The sequence below is a fragment of the Lethenteron reissneri genome, chromosome 11 (assembly GCF_015708825.2).
Source record: "Lethenteron reissneri isolate LAM-NWPU_2019-01 chromosome 11, ASM1570882v1, whole genome shotgun sequence".
Taxonomy (NCBI): Eukaryota; Metazoa; Chordata; class Hyperoartia; order Petromyzontiformes; family Petromyzontidae; genus Lethenteron; species Lethenteron reissneri.
The window spans coordinates 10,369,748-10,388,627 of NC_083789.1; positions in this window are offsets into that span (position 1 = coordinate 10,369,748).

Genomic DNA, 18,880 nt, shown 5'->3' on the forward strand with positions numbered 1-18,880 from the left:
GTATGGGAATTGACGGCAGGAACTTCTTGACGGGTAACACACTTTTATTAAATCCTTTAGGTATCACAATACAACGTGTGGTCTCTCTTCTTCCTCCGACACACTCCACTAATCTCGTGTAAGCTCTAGGCCTCTGGCTACACCCGATACACTTGACTCGTGTAGACCCTATGCCTCTGGCTACACACAATATACTCGACTCGTGTAAGCCCTATGCCTCTGGCTACACAATACACTCGACTCGTGTAAGCCCTATGCCCTGGCTACACATAGTACATTCGGCTCGTGTAGACCTATGGCTACACCCACTACACTCGCCTCTGGGTTACACAGAGTCCCGGTCCCCTTAGGACAGCGGGGCTAGGTACCGCAGGGCTCTAGGTCTTCATCCCCGTCTTCCTTCTTCGCTGGTTACACACTGCCCTTACGCCTGTGTGCATCCCCTTTTATAGCCCCTGCTCACGAGGGACGGAGCTGATGCGGCGTCGACGTGAGCGTCGTTCCTTAATGACCCAATCACGACGCACTCTCTCTCAGCGCGTCACCGCCCACAGCCAATCGGTACCCCGTAACCCACGACCCCGCGCTGACCCCTGATCCTCCACCGTCAGCGCGCGTCACCACCTACACAGCCAATCATCACGCACTGTGCATACGATCCTTAATCCCAGCGCGTATCACCTCTACATCACCCCCTCCCACATAGCTTGCAGCCGGCCCGGCTGTTAACCTACAACACAACATAACGCAACGCAGTAATAAAGAACTCCACATCCCAGTGTGCCCCGTAACACAACAACAACAACAACATAACACAACCTTAAATATGAAGCAATATACAGCCCGACGAACAACACAATAAAAGCGAACACCGTAAAACGAACGCGCCAAGTGTCACTGTGACCCACGCAGTGCCGAGGCGCTCCGGCTGCCTCGACTCCGCACGTGGTAGGTTACACAAAGTAGCGCGACCTAGCGCGAGTCCGTCTGGCCGGTCCGTCGTATGGAACGGGACGTTGGCGACCGTCCGGTGTCTCCGGCAGCTCTAGACGGCACGGGTCGGGCCTGGAAGGACCGGCCCCGCCGTGAAGATCCGGCCGCCGGTGGTCGGCAGCAGTCAGTTCCGAGACACCTGGGAGCGGATCAGGCGGAGACATGTGAGGAGCAGGCAAGGACAATTCCCCCTCAGGGTCGTCGGTCACGTCACATGCTCGGCCCTCACGACACAAGGGGAGGCCATACGGAGGCGAGAACGGTTTCAGTCGGGAGGGGTGGACGTACCAACGGCGTTTCCCCCATTTTATCTGAACGCACTGGGGGCGTGCCACCCGCACGACCTCCACGGGTCCCCGCCACGGCTTCAACAATTTAGGCGACGTGGCCAAAGGTGCCTGAGGGCAATGCAGCCAGGCCTTGTCACCTGGTTCCCAATTGTGCACGGACACCTTCCGTGCCCGCAACCGCTCGTTCGCAATTTGGCGAGCCCGCGAATTAAGCCGTGCGGCCTCCCTTGCCTCTGTCAGTTTATGAATATTAAATTTAATATGCTCTGCCAATTTAGAATTAGTTCGTGGTGCGGGCAGACCCAGCTGCGTTTCCATGGGCGGGTCGGCTTCCCGACCGTACATTAGAAAAAACGGGGAAAACCCCGTAGCTGCATGGGGGGCCATTCTATACGCGGCAAGGACCCCAGGGACCTGCAGGTCCCAATCAACCTGCGACTCACACACCTGCTGGCACAGCATAGAGGTCAATGTCCTGTTAAGCCTCTCCACCATCCCGTCCGTCTGCGGGTGGTACGGGGAGGTACGCACCTTTTTGGTACCCAACAGGTCGCACACCTCCTGCAGTAATTTACTCGAAAAATTTTTCCCTTGGTCAGTCAGCAAGCGTTCGGGAGCCCCCTTGTCCAGGACGTAGCCCTGGACAAAGGCGTCCGTCACAGCCGCCGCCGACTGGTTGGCGAGTGGCCACGCCATAGGCCACCGGGTAAAATATTCGACCCCCACCAACAGGTACTTATTACCCCTAGGCGTGACCGGAAAGGGCCCCAGAATATCGAGTGCAACGAGCTCGTTAGTGCGCGAGACCTGAATAGATTGCAGCGGTGGATTAGCTGCCACGGGCGGTGGTTTCCGTCTGGCGCACTCAACACAACCCTTCAGAATATTCACCACGTCACCCCCCATTCCCGGCCAATAATAGTCACGCTGAAGCAGGGCAAGCGTTTTGTTAACTCCCAAATGCAAGAGGCGTTCGTGTGCGGCCAAGACAACCTTCCCCCTCACAGCAGAAGGCACCACAATCGCATGCCGCCGGGACAAACTGTCCCATCTCATCAACAGGCCCTGCTTAAGCTCGTAGGAGCCAGTTCGGTCGTGGCTACCTTCGGAACCCTCCGTCTTTCGGCGCAATGCCAGCAGGGAGCTGTCCGCCATTTGGAGACGGCCCCACTCAATCAACGACAGTGAGAGCAGCGAGTCCTGACCCCCTGGGGTAGCGGGACCATCCCCAATTGGTGTGCTCGCGGTCGCAACCAACGCCTCCCTACCTTCCGTAACCGGAGGTTTACAGCGCGCCGATCCCGATAAGCACGCACATTTGTGACAAGGCAACAACCGCGACAGGGCATCGGCATTCGTGTGTCGCAACCCTTTACGGTACGTAGTCGTGAACTGATAGTCCTGGAGGACTTCCAACCACCGCGACAATTGGCCCGAGGGCTGGGCAACCCGTAATGAATACTGGAGCGCCGCATGGTCCGTCCGGACCGTGAAATGACGACCATAGAGATATGGCCTGAATTGTTGTACAAAAAAAACAATGGCAAGTAGTTCACGACGGGTGACGCAGTAGCGCTGCTCTGCCGGCGACAACACCCTGCTACCATAGGCGACCACCCGTTCGACCCCTCCAACGACTTGGGACAGCACTCCCCCAATGCCCGTGTTGCTAGCATCCGTGTCTAGCAAGAAGGGACTCTCAAAGTCTGGATAGCACAAGGGTGGGGCCCTTACCAAGGCGTCCCGGAGGGAGCAGAATGCAGCCTCCTCCTCCGGTCCCCACCGGAACTTCACTCCTTTTGCCGTTAGAGCGTGCAAGGGCTTTGCAATGGTGGCGAAGTGCTCAACGAATCGGCGATAATACGAAGCAAAACCGATGAAACTGCGCACGTCTGACACTGACGTGGGCGTCGGCCACGAACTGACACAGTCCGTCTTCGCAGGATCGGTAGAAATCCCCGAAGAGTCGACAATGTGACCCAAGTACCTCACGGATTTACGAAAAAGATGGCATTTGGCCGGTTTAAACTTTAATTTAGCCGATCGCATTCGCAAGAACACCCCTCTCAATCGCTGGAGGTGTTCTTCGAACGTTTTACCAAAAACAATGACATCGTCAAGGTAAATGAGGCACGTCTCCCACTGCAAGCCCGACAAAACCAATTCCATAAGACGCTGAAACGTCGCAGGAGAGGAGTGAAGTCCCATGGGTAACCGGTTAAATTGAAACAGGCCCCCTGGAGTCCGGAATGCAGTCTTAGGCTTAGACTCCTCGTCGAGTGGCAACTGCCAAAATCCGGACAATAAATCAAGAGTCGAAAAGTATCGCGCACCGGACAATGCGTCGAGAGACTCGTCCATCCTGGGGAGCGGATACGCGTCGGCCACCGAGATCTTATTCAGGCGGCGGAAATCGACGCAAAATCGCAGGGACCCGTCCTGCTTTTTAACGAGCACAATAGGTGCTCCCCAAGGACTGGAAGAAGGCGAAATAATGTCGGCTTCCAGCATATCGTTAACTGCCGACTGAACATGTTCCTTCTCAGCAGGACTCAGTCGGAAGGGATTTTGCCTGACCGGTGCCGCATCGCCCGTTTCAATGTGGTGGCGTAGCAGGTCCGTGCATCCGATATCATACTTATGTTTACTGAAGACATCCGAAAATTCAATCAGCAACCCGCGCAACGCACCCAACTGTAGTGCTGACAAATCGTCAGAGTCCGCGCACAGCATATCAATCCAATCTAGGTCCTCCTTTGATGGTACGCTATTCGTGGGGCTCGGATCAGCCTGCGCAACCAGCCTCTCCTCCGCAGGGACCCGTGCCGCGTGAGCCAGCACGGTGCCCTGCTGAATGACGGCCGGCCGCGCCCCAGCGTTTAAAACCATGACAAACGGATCCCTGTCTGCCCCAACCAAAGTGTGAGCCACCGATAAATCGAGACCTCCAACAGCCCTATTAGAAGGACCCAAAAGCATGGCCTGTTCCGAGGCCTCCTTCCCCCATGGCTTCCGTAACCGGAGGGGAATCAACATTTGTGAACCCGGGGGCACGTGCACGGTCTGTGTTGCTAACGCCTGAATGGTAGCGCACGCCGTCCGAATTACATTAGGGCTCGTCAAAAATGAAATACGGCGACCCGATGGTAGTTCAATGCAACGCTGATCAATGAGAATTTTGATGGGCATTTTCGCCAAAAAATCAGTGCCCAATAGGCAAGGAACCGCCAGGGAAGATGAAACGAAAACGGGTCCCGACAATTTGATATCACCAATGCAAATGGACGCCCTAATCTGACCGATAATGCCCAACGATCCCCCGTTTGCGGCGTAAAATGGCACATCCACCGGAAGAAGCGGACGACATTGTACCGGGAGAATATTATAAATGAGATCCGAAATAATAGTTGCCGATGCCCCCGTGTCCACTAACACCCTGACCTCGACCCCATCAATCGATCCGGTAACGACGGATGAACCCGCTGAGGCAGCCACTATTCTGTGCCCCAATTCCGACCATTTAATGTCTCCCCGGTCCCGGCCGAACCCCCCTCTCCGAACCGAATCCCCGAACTCTACTCGGCTCTCCCTCGTCGCGACGCGACGACCCATACGTGTCGAGTATGCGGGCAAAGCATGTGAGGTGCCGCGACTTGCCCGGGTTTGCAGTGATGACTTGGGGCCTTGGTCGTCGTCCAGCCGAGGTCCCATGGCGCGCTGACGTGGGGCGCGGCAACCGGAGGCCACGTGGCCACGAAGGCCGCAGTTATAGCAGGTGATGACAGTAGTCGGAGATCTCGGTTGCTCCAGCTTGCGGGCCGCTCGCAGAGGCGAACGACCCCCCAACCTCCAGTCCCCCGCTCGTCCCACGATGAACGCGTCCTCTCGTGGGCTGACGACTTGGGGCACGGTGTCAACCGGACCCGGAGTTGAGGCCACGGCAGCGTTGCAGACGACCCCCTGCTTTCGTTGAAGGACCTCGTGCGCTTGCATGCTCGTGGCGACCCGTAATGAAGAAATATCGGTGTCGTCGGCCGTGTTGATGGGGACCCCCAGGTCCTGCGCCAACTTGAGCAGCTGCTCCAAAACCATCGCATCTTGGCCCTCCTCGTCCATACGAGGGAACGCGGCGTCAGCGAGAGCGAGCAACGCCGTGCGGTAGGCGAGCACGGTCTCCGTGTCCGCCTTCCGTCTTGCGTAGAAATGATGGCGGCACGCCGAGGGAGGACCGTAGACTTTGGCCATGAGAGCCAGCGCATCCTTGAGCGTGGAGCGGTCCGACCTGCGTGCGGACGTGAAGGCCGCGAGCGCGTTGTCGTCCAGCATGGCAGGCAGTGCCCGCAGTGCCGTAGCGTCGGACCAGGCGGACATCTCTTGATGCGCCAAAAATCTGCGCTGAAATTGGCTCCAATCCCCGCCTTCCGCCTTGAATGCTGACAACGTGGGAAGGCGCTGCTGAAAGATAAAGTCGTCCTCCTCCTCGTGCTTCCTCTCTGCCCCCCCGTCGGTGTGTAAGATGGCGGCCCCAGTGGCGGGTGTGTGATGGCGGTCCGCCGCGCGCGTTGGTGACGTCAGCGGCCGCGCATGGAGAACCGCTGCCACGTGGTGATGGCCGTTCCCGCCAAAAGTTGGAGCGGATGAAATGGCGGGAATCGCCAAATCGTTTTGGCGGGAATCTGCAGGGCGATCCTGTAGCACGTCGGCCGCCGTCCCCGCTCCTCCCGACGAGCTGATCTCCGCCAAGATGGACGCGGCGGCGAGCAGCAGCTCCGCCAGACGGGAGTGTGCCTCGCGAAGCACGGTGTCAGTCCCCCGTCGCTCGACCGGCGCCGTCGGTGGATCCTGCCCCGTGGGCAGCTCCTCTTCCTCACCCCCTGATGCCCGCTGGCCCGCGTCGTCGAGGTTGTCCTCGTGGTCAATCCCGTGGGTCCGACGGTTCCTCCTTGTATCCATGCTTGGAGGACCGTTTCACTTCTGACGCCAGTTGAAGTATGGGAATTGACGGCAGGAACTTCTTGACGGGTAACACACTTTTATTAAATCCTTTAGGTATCACAATACAACGTGTGGTCTCTCTTCTTCCTCCGACACACTCCACTAATCTCGTGTAAGCTCTAGGCCTCTGGCTACACCCGATACACTTGACTCGTGTAGACCCTATGCCTCTGGCTACACACAATATACTCGACTCGTGTAAGCCCTATGCCTCTGGCTACACAATACACTCGACTCGTGTAAGCCCTATGCCCTGGCTACACATAGTACATTCGGCTCGTGTAGACCTATGGCTACACCCACTACACTCGCCTCTGGGTTACACAGAGTCCCGGTCCCCTTAGGACAGCGGGGCTAGGTACCGCAGGGCTCTAGGTCTTCATCCCCGTCTTCCTTCTTCGCTGGTTACACACTGCCCTTACGCCTGTGTGCATCCCCTTTTATAGCCCCTGCTCACGAGGGACGGAGCTGATGCGGCGTCGACGTGAGCGTCGTTCCTTAATGACCCAATCACGACGCACTCTCTCTCAGCGCGTCACCGCCCACAGCCAATCGGTACCCCGTAACCCACGACCCCGCGCTGACCCCTGATCCTCCACCGTCAGCGCGCGTCACCACCTACACAGCCAATCATCACGCACTGTGCATACGATCCTTAATCCCAGCGCGTATCACCTCTACACTTGTATAAACTCACATCACTGCCTCTTCTCCAGACCTGGTTTCCAGTGATTTTCTCCGGTGTCCCAAATTGAATGAGCATCTGCATGGAAAAGCATTTTGAGAATGATAATGGTCTTGATGGTGGTGATGATCTGAAAGAAGCTGAGCGGGGGAATCTGAATGGAATGGAAGAAAACTTATTTGTGGGTAAAATTGAAAAGGTTTAAGAAAGCGCACTTGTTAAAGAAGGTGAGCGAAAAATTACGGGGTTCTTATTGATGTGCATATTAACCTTATTGTGGGACCCCGGGGTCCCGAATAAACGCAAGTCAAAATCGTAATTAATTAATTTATTTTTGACGACTCCATCCCACCGCGCACATAAACGCCGCGATCCACCTGGCGCGGATCATTCTCTTGTCACGTCATGTCCAAGCGCAGCAGCGAAGACGAATGCGCAGAAGAAACAGCTTTGAAACGTGTAGAGCTCGTCGAGAGGAATAGATTGCCGTGTCGTTCGCCTTCAACAGACATAAAACGACGTCGCATCGCAATTTATGCGAGAGCCGGGGGCTTATGGGACCCCGGGGTTCCGCCATAAGGTGCATATGTTCAGCTCAGAACCTTTCAAATCACCCTCGTACAATGTAGATTTGAAAATAATTGATTCTTGCATGTGCGATTGGTTGCATGTAATGAGAGTGTGAGAATCAATTTGATGTGTCATTTCTTGCCTATTTGGCATGAAAATGATGTGAACAAAATAATGCCAGTCCGCCAGCAACTTTACACTCACTGCCTAGCAGATGGGATATGGCTTTGCATAATTGTCTTGAAACATTTTTAAACACACAGTTGTTGCCTTTAAGACAGTCTTTTCCATGCCAAGAGCGAACTTCTCATGAGTTACCCTTTCCGTACGAACTGGGAGCCATCCCTGGGGTTGAGATTAAAGCACTCTCCCAGTTACCATCAATTGCCATGGTCATTAATGGAAAAATACTTACAAATCAGAAATTCTGGCAAATGATAAAATGGCATTTTCACTTCCCTCTTACGCAAAAATCAATGAAAGTGGCGTGGAGATCAGCCCATCTACTCCAAATTTAATGCAAATTGTATATCTGCGAGGACGTACCACCGAGTGTAGTGATAGGGGATTGTTACGCAAGTGCAGTGGTTCTCAAACTTTATGGTAAGACGGCCCCCCAATCAAAATCACCCCCCCCCATCCCATCATCAGACCCCGTCACCTCCCATGTTACCAAAATACACCGATTAATCGTCGACACGGTGTTAGCAGGGCATTTGCTGCACGTTGTGTATTCGTCTGTGTTGTCACCATGGCGTTGATTGGTTCCCCGACTCGTTTGAAAATGTATCCTGCACGGTACCCATGCTGCAGCCTCAGCCCCCACCCCTTGCCCCAGGGCGAATGGGTTGAGAACCGATGCCTTGGTACCGTTGCACAGAGGGAACTACCAAAGAAGTTGGCTCGTCTTAATTTTAGACCAAAGCAAATTCCTTGAAAAAATGTTATACGAACTTTAAGCTCTAAATTAAATAATAAACGCTCACTTTCGATGACCTTACGTCTGACATTTGTAATGTTGTTAATCTTTGTTATGAAAATAAAATGTTAAAAATCAATTATTACATTGCAATTATATTTTGATGGGGAAAAAACACGCAAAGATGGGGGTCCAAACAAACCTCTATCTCGGTGTAACTTCCCGGCTGAAGTTGTATTCAATGCCCGGGAGAAATGTATTTTAAACGAGCAGACAACATGAAAAAAATACAAAAACCCGGAGATTTGCTTTCAATTGAAAAGTAAAGTTCGAAATTTCAGGAATGTTTCTGCAAAAATTATCCAAGGCTACAAGTGCAAGTTCACCTACAGTTTTTTTTTTACAAATAACATCGCCGAGGCATTTTTCAGGGGCATTGCGTATACAACCGCTTCTCGTATGCAATTTGTTTTGTGTTGGCGTATGCATTTGCAGTCTTGCAAACAGTGACGAAGGGTGGAATGGCGAAAAGTGGTGCCCTGCGTTGTTTAGATCCGCGTGGTGGTGCAGACGGTGCATTGTGTTCAGATGTGGCGGTTGTGTGCTGCAATTTTGTTTTGCCAAGTGCCGAGGCTTTTGGAATCTGTTGAGCTCCTGTATGCATGCACTTACCGCCATGTGGTGCATTAGTCCGTTCTAAAGGCACTGTATTCAAGGTGCAAGGATAAATAAACTTTCCGATTTGAAAAAGAAAGAATAAATTATCGTCCTTTATCAAGGGGGGTTTTTTGGGGTAGGTCGCGTAAAAAGAAATGTGTCGTTAAACCCGCCACCACCCGACACAGCCAATTGGTAAGGTTTGTCACGTGAACAGAACAATGCCAATTCGTTACTCGTACAACACACCGGTGTGTTGGAGAGTAAACTCACAGCATTGACAAATCGAGTTGACGACGTTTCGCCGGTGATTACAGCCAGCCTCGTCGGGTAATTTAGCCAGAATTGTCCGACTGCCTCTTCGTTTTTGTTGTCAATCAAGAAGTGCAGCCAACACTTGGTCCAACGTGACACACCACGCACGCTCCGTGGACGTGCTCGTCGACGGACCGTGCGTCGCACGCTCCCAGTCGACGAGTGGGGCCCTGTCTGGACTCGATGGTGGACTCGGTGGGGTGGGAGGAGGAGGGGGTGAGGGGGGCCCTCCTCATCCTCCTCCTCCACGCTGCTGATGGAAGAGGCCGTCGCCTGGCTCGGCAAGACGGCCGTACGATTTAAAAATATGAAATGAGGAAGAAGGGAATCAACCAGGTGGGGTGTTGACTGTTATGTTAGCCGACTCTCTGTGTTGTATTGCATTGGATTTCTAAGTTTGCTAGGTTTCATGTTCTTAGGTTTTTTCGGTAAAGTCACGTAGGTAAAAAATAAAAATTAATAAAAGTAAAATAAATAAATGAATCACGACGTTTCGGAGGCAACACAAGCTTCCGTCTTCAGGTGGAACCGTCACAGCACGATAGCTGTATCAAGTGAGAGAAATTCCAAGAAAACAGTCCTTGTATATATACTGGTTGAGGGTGGGAGGAGCCAAGCTTGTGTTGCCTCCGAAACGTCGTGATTTTTATTTTTATTTTACTTTTATTAATTTAATTTTTTTACCTACCTGACTTTACCGAAAAAACCTAAGAATATGAATCCTTGCAGTCACGAAAGCTTCAAATCTAGAATTTACTAGGTTTGTTTTCTTTTTCATTTGTGCCTGATGATGATTGCTTGTGTCGCAATCGAAACGTCGTATGCAATTATTTAATTCATTATTTCCTCTTTCTACGTGACTTTACCGAAAGGACCAAAGAGTAATTGCTGCAGTCACGAAAGCTCCAATTGAAGTTTGAGAAGTTGTAGTTGCCCAGTCTCCGGCGAGCTGACGTCGGGAAGGCGCTGCGAGGTTGCGTGCAGAGGCCGCGTTAGAACGCAATAGAGGCTCCACACTAATGCCACCTTATTTCAGCTTCTGCTTTCTTAGTGAAAGTGGATGTTGTATAATAGGCTTGTTTGTGTGTTTCGGAAACGTGTGCGCGTGTACCGCACGTGTCTATGCCTATATAAAACTTTGATAAGAGGAGGAAAAAACGATTTTCACTCGGCGTTCACCCGCGTATACACGTGTCACAAGTGCCCGTTGTGCATTAATAGGTCAATGCGCGTAACGACACGCGTTTGTTTCGGCTTAAAGCGTGTTTACCTCCAACTGCTCCCGCTAAACAGTGATAATTACAGCGTCTGTGTCATTTAAAGTCACTCTTTACACGATTGGAGGCTGAGCCTTGCCTTGTCAAATTACGCACGAACTCTTGGCTTGTCGGCAGGCTGATTTCACACAGTGCGCTAAACCCCTTTCTTTTGACTAACACGAACATGGTGGGGAGGGGGGGGATTGACAATTGAATGGCGAACAAACACGCACGAGAGTTGTTATGTGTGTGTTGTTTGCGCTTCGCTCAGTTAGCGCTTAATTAAGTTGACGTATGCCATTCGTCTTTGCGAGATGTTTACGCGGGCATGAAATGCCTCAATCATGGGCGGATGCCTCAATCGTTGCACTCGTCCAAACGAATGATGACACCGATTCGTAATTCGTGTATTTTGGGTTAGGTCGTGTTGGTTTCTTATTTTTTTGTACACACTTTATCCCTCCACGACCCGACAGTCATTCAAATAAAGTTGCCACGTTATGGGCAAATGTGCCCATTGATGTTTTTTTGTTTTCTTCAGAAAACCGGAATGTTGAAAAACAATGTTTCAATACTGCCTCTGTCGCGTGGTGAAGAGTTCTAGTTTAAAAAAATATATGTATTAATATATGTAAAAAAAAATTATTGCGACAAAAAACGCGAGCCCCCGGTACAAAGCGTCGATATCCAATAGGAGGAGGTGGAGGTGGGGGAGGAATCCGCGAAATTCCCGATCGGCGCGTCTAAAACATTCATAGGAGGGGTGACGTAGGACCCCACTGCCCCAAGCAAGTGGGGACCCTTCGTAGGTGGGAGGGGTGAGATAGTGTAGGTTTACAGGGGAGCGGTGGTGTAGTGGTTAGCGCGCTGCGCTATGAACCTGGCGATCCGGGTTCGATTCCCGCTCACGGCCAACACCAGTGACGATTATCTGAACCGGTCCTGGGGCCTCCCCTAGGTCGACTCAGCCTGAAATGAATACCTGGTTCGGTGAGTAAACATCGCCACTGGGGAGACAAAGGCGGTCGGGCGTGTTGCTGGCCACCCACCCCCTCGTGTACCGTTCCGGCCTTCATAGGTGCTCGCTGACAGCACTTGCCCCCACAGTCTGTGAAGGCTATACGGGGGATCTTTGTCTTTGTATTGGTTACAGTAACAAAAAAATCGCATTACACCTCCACGATCTAACCCAAAGTAAGCGAACGTTGGTCGTGAAAGATTCACGTGCGCAATCGATTACAGATCCAATTCGCCTCTTTTCACGCGCATATGCTTCGTCCGCAACCATTATTTGGGGAACAGAATGGCATAAGGTGTTGAGGCTAACCAACGACACGAGTAAGACAGGTTTAGAGAAGGGTTTTCTAGCATAGACCACAAACGTGCCGTTAGGTTATGGAAAAGGCTAATGGTAATCAAACATCATTACGCCTAGCTTCTGTAGACTACGAAAAGCCATTTTGCCTTGGTGAAAATTGATGCAGCCATCCATCTACATGTATCTATCACAAACCAAGGTGTAAAATTTAATTTAAAAAACTAGAGTCATGATTAAAACCACGTACAAAAATGGAAAACTGGGCTTGCTTGAAGACAGCTAAACTAAACAATTTATTTTATTTTACCAGGTAAGGCCCACCGGAGCTTTGTAGATCTTTTTCAGAAGCAACCTGGCCACATGATAGCTCAACGAATTGGCTTATCGTTTAGAAATTTCTAGCAGGCATATACTCTAAACGCATGTTGATTCGAAATGTGGAGAGGAAAACCGGAGGACCCGGAGAAAATTTTACGCAACCACGGTGAGAGAGAGCATGCCCACTCCAAATATACAGCAGGCGTCAGGGTCAGGATCGAACCCACGACCTCCTGTATACCAGGCAAGGTAGTGAACATCTCGCCACTGTGACACCTGATTGAACCAGTAGCCGGAGGAGGAGACACGCTTTCGCCAGAGTTATTCACGGCAACATTACAATGTGATCTTTGATCATTGGATTGGAGATATAAAGCCATGGACATGAATGGGGAAACAAAGTATTGACACTCCTCATGATAGCCAATGGAACTGAATTGCAGGAAATGATTAAAGAACATTAAGAAGGCTTCAATGTTAGGCACAAAATAAATGGGAAAATAGCTAGCCCGGACATGCATTTAAAGTGTCTTTTGTTGTTCACTCCCACCGATGAATGGTATCAATCTAAGCTGCTAATGTTTACATAAAACAAAACAAGAGATCCAAACTAACCTATATTAAAAATTTATGAGCTGCGCTGACAGTGGTGCATAAGCACAAGTAAAAAAACAAACCGCTCATCGCTATGGTAAGTGTCGCTGCCTCACAGCGGTGAATATGTAGAAAGAATACCTGACGTTTTAAGCAACGGCCCTTCGTCAGCGTAAAGAGAGCTGACTGACCCATAGTTGGAATTCACGCTTTTTTTACACGGTGGTATCTGGAACACTTTGAAGTTGACGAATGAACAGTTTTCCATTCGTCAGAAAACTGTTGGTTCGTCAATGTTCACAGTTTTTTTTGGCACCGCAGTGTTAAGAGTGGCTAATGCAAGAAGGTTGGGCAGCTGCCGAGCATAATTGACCGAGGTTTTAATGCTACAACGGATCCTGGTAGGCACGTGGACACAGGATGAGTACCACTGCGTCGGCTTTCGCGGTTGTGTTGTCGAAGGCTCGTACAGCACAAACTCTCGAGTGATAGATGGCTCAAGACCCTGACAAGTGGAGGCGTTGGGAGGCATCGGCTGCGACAAAAGACGGATTAAAATAACAAGTACCGAGTACAGTGCAACGTTTGATCGCCAACCCAACTAGGGGGATACGTATTGCGAATGTTTCTGGCGTCGGCACGCGACTCGTAGCCAGAGTCACGGTGAAACGTTATCGAGGTATACTGGATGTGGTGTGCCAGGTGCGGAAATAATTTGCAAGTTACCCACCCTAACAACAACAACAAAAACCCGACTGGAAAGTTGCCTCCGAAACGTCGTGATTTTCATTGTTTTATTTTATTATTTTTTATTTCATTTTTTACCTACGTGACTTTACCGAAAGAACTAAGAGTATTATACTGCAACGTTGGTTATACTGCAACGTTGGTTATACTGCAATATTGGATATTCGGCAGCGCTGGTTGTACGGCAGCAGCTGGCTATATGGCTGCGTCGGCTACATGGCAGCGTTGGTTTTATATGGCAGCGCTGGTTAAACGGTGTTATTGACAAACCGTGGTGATTCATCTTCTTGGTTTTCTCGGTAAAGTCACGTAGAAGGGAAGTAATAAAATAATAAAAATAAAACATAATAAAATAATTCTCACGACGTTTCGGCTACAACGCAAGCAACCAAGAAGATGAATCCCTGCAGTCACGAAAGCTTTAAATCGAAATTCAAACCGTGGTGAGTTTCATTCCGACCGAGTTGAACTTTGTTGGTGTAAACACCAGACTGTCTGCGTAGTTGTTCCCGTCACCCACCCTGTTCTGCCGGCAGACAAGAGGTTTTTTTTTTTTTTGGGGGGGGGTGGTTTTTCACACGTCGTCGTGTCTTGCTTTGGACCGAAAGTGTTGTCGCTTATGCACTCAGCATTTGCGCTCTGGGCCGCGCGATCACTTTGTGTTTTTTTAAATAAATAATTGTGCTCCGTGGCGTAGATTTTTTTGTAAATTATTACTAAGCGTTTTTATTTATTTTTTAACACGTGTATGGAAATAACCCCCCCCCCACCCCCCGCTACACACTTCACATCAGCACCTACAATATTGTAAAAGACCTTAAGCACTCCAGTAAATTGGGTTGTCTGTTTGGGAGAGGCCAGCGAGCACTTACCAACATCCGTGATGAGAAAATGAAAGCAATTATTCTTTCCGTTGTTTTGCGCATTCACCGAGGCAGTCTATCTCGGCCGTTAATTGACAGCGCTGCACACAGCGCATCTCCCAACACTTGCGGCGTATTAAAGGCCTTCAGCATTGGTCAGCCGAGCTCATCACCATATAAATGCTGTCTATAATTAAAATAAGCAAAAGGGTTCTTCCATTAAATTGCATTAACGCTTTATTAACTGGAGGCCTTCAATTTTAATTTCATTTAACAATCGTGTCAGTGGTCTTATTGCACATGCCTCCTTTCCACTCGGAGCTTCCAAAGTAGCAGCAGCAGCAGCAGCGTGTAATTATGTACACACAAAGCTGAGTGATGTTCTACATTTCTGACCTTCAAATGCGACTGCCTTTTGTGGCGACCACTTTCATGGCATTTTTCTCTTCTCCCCCCCTCGCCCCCCACGGAAATTTTATATTTTCCCATCCGCCGCGTCGCGAGTGTAAGTAACGTTTGTCGCGCAGACCGCCTCTGCACCGCATTTGCAGTCACGGTTTAAGAAGCAACGTTTCGCCCGCTCGTTGGCTGGCCGACTCTTCAAGTCGAGAACAATTTCGCTTCTCAGTGGGCACTTTTCTTTTCATGCAGGCCTAGTTGTTTTGCCTCCGTGATTCATGAATGAATGCCTGCCGAGACTGCGCACCGCGGCACGATGAGCAGATTCTAGATTTGAAGCTTTCGTGACTGCAAGGATTCATATTCTTAGGTTTTTTCGGTAAAGTCACGTAGGTAAAAAATTTAAATTAATAAAAGTAAAATAAAAATAAAATACAATTATTTTATTTTATTTTACTTTTATTAATTTTAATGTATTTTCTTTTTATTTAACTTTTATTAATTTTAATGTTTTACCTACGTGACTTTACCGAAAAAACCTAAGAATATGATTCCTTGCAGTCACGAAAGCTTCAAATCTAGAATTAATACCCTCTACGGGGAGGAATTCCACCTATCTGTTCCACCTGAAGACGGAAGCTTGTGTTGCCTCCGAAACGTCGTGATTTTATTTTATTTTTTATTTTACTTTTATTAATTTTAATTTTGTACCTACGTGACTTTACCGAAAAAAACCTAAGAATACGATGAGCAGAGCCACACCATTTAACAACACCGAGGGGTACATTTTGCCGCAGACGTTAACACGTCCAACAACAACAATAATAATACAACCTGTTCGCCTATAGCGCGCTAGCCGTTGCGTTCCTGAACAATGCCGCGTTACGGAAAATCGTGTTATAATAAATAAATGTATAATATAGGCTGTAAAGCACAGTCCGTGAAAACACGTGAGATGCGTACGCAGTGCGACCAAAGACCGAGGCGTGTGGGTAGCATCTAGAACAGCGGTGCTTAACCTGTACTGCAGCCTGGCACCCTTTGACTCTCAATCGTAAACAATGTACAATGTTCTATGCTTGCCCCGAGCTCTCATACTCTGATGGTGCATTGTCTTTGAGTTGTGCGCCTTTTGGCGTCATCTGGTCCAACCCATGTGAGACTGGGCTCTAAGGAAAGCTGTCTCGGGTGTGGACCAATCAACTTCAAGGACAGTGCACATTATCAGAGTTATGTTCTTTGTTTGTATTATGACTGCAGGTATTGCGGTCTATGCAAACATGACTCCTTGTAAACAGGTGTCAGTTTTGTTGCCAGATAGAAGGGTAAAAAAACAATTATCAATGTACAATGTTAATACATACATAGGGGTTGATGGATCAAAGTAGTTGTGACTTACGCGCCCGTGCTTCATTTGTGTTTCGATTATTTATCTTCTAGAAAAATCTGGCCACGTCTCGCACCTCCATGGGGGTTGTATGCACCCCAAGTTAAGAACCAATGATCTGGAAGCATCGAGCAGCATCCCGCCTTGTACCGATGCTACGCCGAGGCAGCCGTACGAGCGCTTATTCCTACTCGCGCATCGTAGTTCACTCGATCGCGTTATGAAATAAAATGTGCTCCCGAATACATTCATCGCGTTATATCCAATTCGCGTGAATCCATAGACTGGGGAATAGGATAAACAGCATGTTGAGCTTTAATGATTGATACTATTAATGTACGGCACTTTGACAATTCACTGCTGGATGGAGGCCTCCCCACGCCGCATTCAATCATGGGAATTCGTTGGACCGTGCGTCATCATGCTGGCCAGTGCAAGTGGGTGATATGGGTGACCGGTGTTTCAGTTTCATTTCAGTTTCATTTATTAGGTATAACCCTGTGAGCCATGCGGCTCTTAACTCGGGTGCAACCGCAACAAACAAAGACATGAACAAGAAACATCTTAAAGTGACTGGGCAATCGAAATCGAGATTGTGGGTTAATAGCGGAATGAACGAACAACTGAGACGCCGCTACACATAGAGGTGTGTTTGAATTGGGAAGCGGCGTGGGTGTTGCGTAGAGACCGGTTATCGCGATCGAATGCGTACTTTCAGAGAGCTCTGAGAGAACAGCTGGGAGTATGACTAGGATGTAATATGATATGCGATGGATTCATACACCATCTAAATGTGAGCGCGTCTCGGAGAGGGAAAGAGGCAGTGAGTCAGTCATGGGAACAACAGCAGCAAAGGTCTTGAGCCTGGGCTCAAAAAGGGGCAGGGAGTCCAGAGCACAGATGGCTGGGGGAGGTGGGAGGGGGAAGAGAGTTCCAGACAATGTGGGACAGCAGAGGAGAATGGGTGACCTCTCACTGAGCACATGGTGACTGGGTGGGGGGTGGTGGTGGTGGAGGGGGGGTCCCAGATAAAGCCTTAGTTGGCACCTGCCTCGACTCATTCCTTACGCGGCATTGACTCATTGAATGCAGGTGCAAGGCGCAGTGTGTCAGGGCGTGCGCGCGGTGTGGGTCAAAGGTCGCCTGTCGTGCGGGGAAGAGGCTTGGGGCGTGGGGGGGGTCACTCTCACTCTTGTCCCCCTGACCTCACCCCACCCACCCGCCCACCCGCCCACCCCACCACCACCTCGCTCTTCGGTGACGGATGTGGCCCCCTCCCCTCCTCCCTTCCCCCTCTCCCCCCCCGCATCATCTCAAGGCGGCGTGGCCCCTTTTGTCAGCGTCACGGCACGGCGTGCACGGGAGGGCCGCCTGTGGCACGGAGACTGATAATCTCCCGGGAGGAGAGGGCCATCAACGTCCCCTTGTCGTCGTGGGATGAAGTGAAGAACATCAAGACCCACACCTGTCCCATTAGGAGACGCCTGTGTATTTGTATATAATTTGTTTTATTGGTTTAAACAATGAGGAGCTAACGGCTGAATTATAGCGGCTTTAACAAAAGATTTGCCGTTTTTCTTTGTTTCAATATACGGTGGAGGTGGGGAGGGGGGTAAGACTTTGTTTTGTTAGCAGTTGCCTAGTCGAAGAAGTGATACAAAATTGTAATAAAACCATTTTTGTTCCGCAATTTTAAACAAGATGGGTTAGGTGGTCATTTGTGTGTCAGTGCGTGTGTGCGTGGTGCCATCCCCTTGTGTCCCGTACCGGCCTTCATATGTGCTCTCTAACAGTGCTTACTGAAAAAGGATGTTAAAGTTTTATGAGGGATCTTTGTGTACGTGGGGAGCAGGAGTTTAGTGGTTCGTGCACTGCGCTACGAACCCAGCAACTCGAGTTCCATTCCCGCTCGCGTCCAATAACAGTGGCAGCCAAATATTTTAACCAGTCCTGGGCCTCCTCTAGGTCGACTCGGCCTTGAATGAGTACCTGATATACTGGGGAGACAAAGGCGGTCGGAAGTGGTGTTGACCACCCATCCCCTATTTTTTTGTGCGGGCCTTAATAGGTGCTCGCTAGCAGTGCGTGTCCAAAGAGTCTATCAAAAGGCTGTACGAGAGATCTTTGTGCGAGGGTTCATGTCCATTTTTTATAAAGTTAATGGTGATTATCACTCAGAGGCTTTGTGATGATTTCGCTTTGTGTAAAAATAGCTGAGCTCGCTGTGTGCACGAAGGCGTTCTTTCATGGTCTCACACGATGTCCGTGCGTTTGTTGTTGTTGGTCACATCATTTATATAGCCACCTGTATGCACAATTTTATTTCCCTTAATGTGAGCGTAAGAACATCGAACGATAATAAATCATCATTATTACCATTGCTTTCAATTATGGACGCGTTTGACAATATGCCATTTTAATAGTACAGCAATACAATTATGTTATTTAAATGTGTCTCTTCCATACAACAGGTAGCCACCGAAAAATAAGATCTTCAACTGAAAGAAAGTTACCACCGCTACCAACGACCATCAGCCGTGATAAATCCACTGCTGGATGAAGGCCTTCACA